Source organism: Pan troglodytes, chromosome 7, assembly GCF_028858775.2.
Source record: "Pan troglodytes isolate AG18354 chromosome 7, NHGRI_mPanTro3-v2.0_pri, whole genome shotgun sequence".
NCBI lineage: Eukaryota > Metazoa > Chordata > Mammalia > Primates > Hominidae > Pan > Pan troglodytes.
The window spans coordinates 61,993,653-62,000,545 of NC_072405.2; positions in this window are offsets into that span (position 1 = coordinate 61,993,653).

The window sequence follows — 6,893 nt, forward strand, 5'->3', positions numbered from 1 at the left end:
CCCCAATATGTACAGTGGATATAATAACACATACTTTTCAAGGTTACTATAAAAATTCTATATGGTTTATAAAGGATCTAGTACAATGCCATACACATAGTACACATTCAATAAATTATGGTTAATGATTTATGAAAGCAGCATTTGAAAATACATATTCAGAGGGTTTTAAAGATCACTGCATGGCTCTCAAGTCTCTCTCATACTTTTCTGCGTGGTAGTCTCCTATCCATCCTGGCCATAATTGACCAGCATAAAGAGTCACTGAAGATTTGATTTTAAAAAAACAAAAAACAAAAAAACCCTGGACTAACTAAATTTAACAGAGTTTAATTTGAGCAAAGAATGATTAGCAAATCAGGCAGTCTTCCAAGCCAGAGTAGGCTCAGAGAGACTCCAGCACAGCCACATGGTGGAAGATTTATGGAGAGAAGGAAAGTGACTTACAGAAAACCAAAATGAGGTACAAAAGCAGCCCATTGGTTACAGCTCAGTTTGTCTTATTTGAACATGACTTGAACAGTTGTGCACCTGTGATTGACCAAAGTTCAGTGAGTGGCACAAGAGTAGGTTACAGTCTATTTACACATCCGGTCAGGTTAGAGTTTACAATGTATGGAGAAATCTTTAGACCAAACTTAAAATATGTAAGGAGGCAGCTTTAAGCTAAACTTGATTTATCAGGTCTAAGAAGGCACCACCTCCTAAAGTTAAAGTGATCCAGTACCATTCCGTAGAGATTAAGTAGTATGAACAAACATTTAAGAACATTTGCAAAAGACACTGTGGAGATCACTGTCAGATGTGGGGAATTAAATAGAAACAAATAATTATAAGATATGATGGAAGATGTAAGTTTCCATTTTAAAGATACAGTGTAAGCAAATTAAGTGGCATTTGAGATAGGGTTTGAAGCAACAGCACACAGCCCAGGAAATTTAGGGTGGACCCATATGGTTTCTGCTCATCAGCCCATGAGCAGTGTGGAGAGGCAGGTACCCAGAAAGAACACTTTTGTCTTTACACAAAGCAAGTGGGCATTGTTGTCTAATGCACACAAGTCACCTTCAGGTGAGAAAGCATCCAGGGTGGGGGTTCAAGGAAGGGGATATGTTTCCTAATTAATCTACATGTGCCCTCTAAGCTAACAGAAAGACAAAGACACTGGAAAGAATGGTTCTTCTTCCTTCACTGTATATTGTGGGTCTGAAGTCTGGAATTAGCATAGTCAGATTCAGCCAAGAAAATGATAAATAAGGCAGACAGCATTTATTCCTTGTATGATCGCAACAGCTAATTAATTGGGAGAGCATCACATTGAGGCAACTCCAGCACCCTGGGTTCCTGTGTAAGTAAACCAAAACCCAATTCAGTGTTGAAGTAGAACAAAACTTAAGTTTAATCAGAAACTGCCAAGTAAACTCTAACTAGGAACTGTGCACTGAAATGAATCAAATTAGGCTACTGCCACACTTAAACCAGCCAGATGTTTTCTTTGTCTTGCCTCTCCGTGCACCTTATAAAAATCCTCCCCTCAGGATCCTTTGTTGGAGCTGTGGACTGCTGGCAATCTGGAGCCTCCTGATTCATGAACTGCTCTCTGTTCGAATAAACTCTTTACTATTTTAATAAAACCAGTTTATCTTTTAGCACAACCAAATGGGATAAATTCCTCCATTTTCCTCTACTTTGCATATGAGGAGACTGAGGCATGACTTCTAAGCAAGAGAGCTGAGATTTGAACTCCAGTCCATGATTTAGTCTTGTTAAATTGAATTTAGTCTACAGCTTCTTCTTTAGATATTTTCAGTCGGGACTAAAGGTTTCTTAATACATAGTGAACTGTCACCTAACTGGATGTGTAAACACACCACAACCTACTGTTACAACAAGTCGCCAAGTCTCAACCAATCACAGCAGCTGAGATTTGGCTGATCACAGGCAGCCAACTGTTCAAACCACATTCAAATAAGACCAACTCTGAGCTGTAACCAATCTGATTGTTTCTGTTTACCTCACTTCCATCTTCCATACGCCACTTTACTTTTTTTGTCCATAAATGGTATTGGACCATATGGCAACCCTGGAGTTGCCCTAAGCCTATTCTGTTTCAGGGGGCTGCCCAATTCATGAATCATTCTTTGCTCCATTAAACTTTGTTAAATTTCTCTACAGTTTTCCTTTTAACAACCACCACACTACACCTCTATCAGCAGCCCTAAAAAGGGAACAGGTTGAGGACAGAGCTGGGACATGGAGGATGGAAGGACAGAAAGATGGAAAGAACCTGTTGGTTTTCAGAAACCAGTACCCCAAAATACGACATGCTGAACTGAAGAACGAGACTCAAGGTCTCTCTGACCTTCCACCGTTTCTTCCAAAGAAACTGAAGTTCCATTATCTGCCTAACATCCAGACCTATCAAGGAGAACAATTTTCTTCCCCTCCCTGTAAGACCAAAATGTAACCACCTGAATGGACCCTTTTTCAAGATGATGACTATCTCCAAGGATCACTTAATTTCCAAAGAGAACTATTTACAAGTTAATTTCTGTTCCCCATTCAATCATTCTCCTGAGTAATCATTTATTCCCATCAATAGACTTCCTCTTCTCCATGTTCCCATAACCTGTTTTATCAGAATCCAAGGCCCCTTTCTTTCTGAAACCTCAAGTTGGCACATAAGCTTCTCTACCTTATTGGGAAGTTGAGTCTTCATTCCGAAGGCTCCTGTGTATACACGTTAAATACATTTGTACACCTTTTTTTCCTATTAACCAATCTGCCTCATGTCAGCGATTTTTCAGCCAACCTTTAAAGGGCCAAGGGGAAAGTTCTCTCTTGGCCCCCACAACCTCAGTCCTTGTGACATTACACAGCCACTGAACCAACCTTGCCTGCATTCACTACATCCGGGGCCTGTTCCATTTGTAGATAATCAATCTGCCTGTTATTTGAACCCCCTTGTTGCCAGTAAACTGAGTTTCTTTCCTACTTTGTGTTGGTCGCAAAGAAGGAACACCCAATCAGAAAAACAGACAAACAGATTTTATTCCTGGCCAGGAATGTAGAAGGAGCATCTTCTCCCTGAGACATGGGAAGCTGGGTGACATGGTTTGGCTGTGTCTCCACCCAAATCTCATCTTGAATTGTAGCTCCCATAATTCCCACATGTTGTGGGAGGGATCCAGTGGGAGGTAATTAAATTACGGGGGTGGGTCTTTCCTATGTTGTTCTTGTGATAGTGAATAAGTTTCATGAGATCCGATGGTTTTATAAAGAGGAGTTCTGCTGCACTTGCTCTCTTTCCTGCCACCAAGTAAGACATGCCTTAACTTCTTCTTTGCCTTCAGGATGATTTTCTTTTTTTCTTTTTTTTTTTTTTTTTTTTTTTGAGACAGAGTCTCACTCTGTCACCCAGGTGGGAGTACAGTAATGCAATCTTGGCTCACTGCAACCTCTGCCTCCCAGGTTCAAGCCAGTCTCCTCTCTCAGTCTCCTGAGGAGCTGGGATTACAGGTGTGCACCACCACGCCTGGCTAATTTTTAGTAGAGATGGGGTTTCGCCATGTTGGCCAGGCTAATCTCAAACTCCTGACTTGGGTGATCTGCCTGTCTCAGCCTCCCAAAGTTCTGGGATTACAGGTGTGAGTCACTGCACTTGGCCCTTCTGCCAAAATTGTGAGGCCTCCCCAGCCATGTGGAACTGTGAGTCAATTAAACCTCTTTCCTTTATAAATTGCCCAGTCTCCGGTATGTCTTTATTAGCAGCATAAGAACAGACTAATACACTGGGGAATTTTAAGGAGTTAGCCATGGGGTGGGAAAGTATGCAAACATGTGCAAGGAGGAACCCTAGACACAGGCATAGACAATAAACTCTCCTCTTCATGTGACATATGTTCAGAAAATGGTGGTGATTTTCCTATAAGTGTAAACCAAGAGTATCTGAGACAAGTCTCAGTCAATTTAGAAAGTTTACTTTGTCAAGGTTAAGGACGTGCCTGTGACATATCCTTAGGAGGTCCTGATGACATGTGCCCAAGGCAATTGAGGCACAGCTTGGTTTTATGTGTTTTAAGGAGACATGAGACATCAATCAATACATGTAAGATGTACATTGGTTTGGTCTAGAAAAGTGGGACAACTCAAAGCACGGAGGGGGCTTCCAGGTCATAGGTAGATAAGAAACAAATGGTTATATTCTTTTGAGTTTTTGATTAGCCTTTCACTGAATACACACTTCATAGGAATAGTCACTTATGCTTTAGTCTGGCTTAGTGAAAACAATAAGGCAAAAGAAGCAATCAGATATGCACTTGTCTTACATGAGCAAAGGGATGACTTTGAGTTCTATCTGTCCTTTGTCCACAAGGAATTTCCTTGTGGGCAAATTGTGAGGGAGGTATGTAGAAAAGAATGGGAGGAAGGTTTGCCTGATGCAGTTCCCAACTTGAGTCTTCCCTTTGGCTTAGTGATTTTGGGGTCCTGAGATTTATTTTCCTTTTACATAAGGGTGGGAAATTTAGCATTATAATGATATGTTAATGATCTAAAGGTAACAAGGGGTCATCTGTTCCAGTCTGTGCTGGTTTGGGGGTCATATCTCCCTCCAGTATCTGGTCAGGGGTTAAGGAGCTCTGGTGCCATCCCAGGCCATCTGGTTTTGTTAGAGGCATTTGAACCAGAGTGACCCCATCTTGAATAGGGGCTGGGTAAAATAAGACTGAGACCCACTGGGCTGCATTCCTAGGAAGTTAGGCACTCTAAGTCACAGGATGAGATAGGAGGTTGGCACAAGATACATTTTATAAAGACCTTGCTGATAAAACGTCTAGACCAAAAATAAAATTCTAAGGCACCCAAACCATCCAAATGGACTTCCTCTTCAGCCAGGGCACTCTTGAAATTCAACCTGAAAGACTGATTCAGGCTATCCTGGGAAGTGAGGGTAGGACATGCCTCATTATACATCCCTGGCATTAACATCAACACAGACTTTAAGTCTGATAAGAAACATTTTACAACCTATTCTCTCTGAAGCTTTCTACCTGAAGGCTTCCTCTGCAAATAAGAACTTTGGTCTTCACAATCCTTTATTTTAACCCAAACATTCCTTTCTGTTGATCCTAGGTCTTTAGATAAACTCAGCCAATTGTCAACCAGAAAAATTTTAAATCTATCTGTAAGCTAGAAGCCCCTGCTTTGAGTTGTCCCACCTTTCTGGACCAAAGCAATGTATTGCTTAAATGTATTTGATTGAAGTCTCATTTCTCCCTAAAATGTATAAAGCCAAACTGCACCCTGACCACCTTGGGCACATGTTCTCAGGACCTCCTGAGGGCTGTATTATGGGCCATGGTCACTCATATTTGGCTCAGAATAAACCTCTTCAAATATTCTATAGTTTGACTCTTTTTGTCAACAAACAGGATGTGGTAAAGAAGCCAGCCAAAACCAAGATGGTGACAAAAGTGACCTCTGGCCTTCTTCACCGTTCATTATATGGTAATCATAATGCATTAGCATGCTAAAAGACACTCCCATCAGTGCCATGACAGTTTACAAATGTCATGGAAACAGCAGGAAGTTACCCTATATGGTCTAAAAAGGGGAGAAACCGTTCCAGAAATTGCCCACCCCTTTCCCAGAAAACTCATGAATAATCCACCCTTTGTTTAGCATATAATCAAGGAATAACTATAAGAATATAATCAAGAAATAACTATTATACTTAATCAAGCAGCCCATACCACTGCTCTGCCTATGGAGTAGGCATTCTTTTATTCCTTTAATTTCTTAATAAACTTGCCTTCACTTTACTCTATGGACTCACCTGAAGTCTTTCTTGCATGAGTCCAAGAACCCTCTCTTGGCATCTGGATCAGGATTCCTTTCCGGTAACAGTCTTTAAGCAGCTGTGCCTATAAATAAAGGAACTGAATAAGAACAGTAAGAATAAGAACCTTCCCAGTTATTTCATCAAGGCTGCTCTAACCTTCTTAGGATGGGATTTTCTGTTACTTGCAACTAAAACCATAATAAATACACACAGATAAGGCAAGACAAGACAGGTGGTGCAAGATTATGAACAGGATCCCATGCCCCATTGAGAGGTCTGGACTGAGGATGTATTTGAAACTGCCTTTGCAAAATTATGACTGAGACAATGAAAGAGATCTAACCTAACTGACTCCATCTTGCTTCTAACCTCCAAGCTATCCTTGTTCATTCCGGGGTGTAGGCTGGACTAACTTTGGGAGGAACTTATAGTTTAAACCTAAAACAATAACAGCCCTTTTCCAAAACAAACCTTCTTGCCTGGGGACTAGACCACCTTTGTAGGACTAAGAAATTCACCACAAGATTAGAAATTATGGTTTAGGAGTCATATAGCTGGAGGCTACAAGATTCCAACCCTCCCTAAATTGCTCCTAAGATCAGTGCTTGAGATATTTTGCAGACCCTGCACTTGATGGATCAGCTGGCTCCACCCATATCAATAAACTGGCCCATCTGATCTTGTGGCCACCACCCAGGAACTGACTCAGTGCAAAAGAACAGGTTCAACTTCCCATGATTTCATCTCCTATCTGACCAATCAGCACTCCTGCCTCTCTGGCTTCCCCCTGCCCACCAAGTTGTCCTTAAAAACTCTGACCCCCAAATGCTCGGAGACACTGATTTGAGTAATAATAAAACTTCAGTCTCCTGCACAGCCAGCTCTGCGTGAATTACTCTTTCTCTATCGCAATTCCCCTTTCTTGATAAATCGGCTATGTCTAGGCAGTGGGCAAGGTGAACCCATTGGGCAGTTACATATTTATAATGGGAGGGTTGATAGAGAGGGGAAGGCAGAGTCTTCAGGAAGCCCTAGTGCTTCTGGTTTGGGA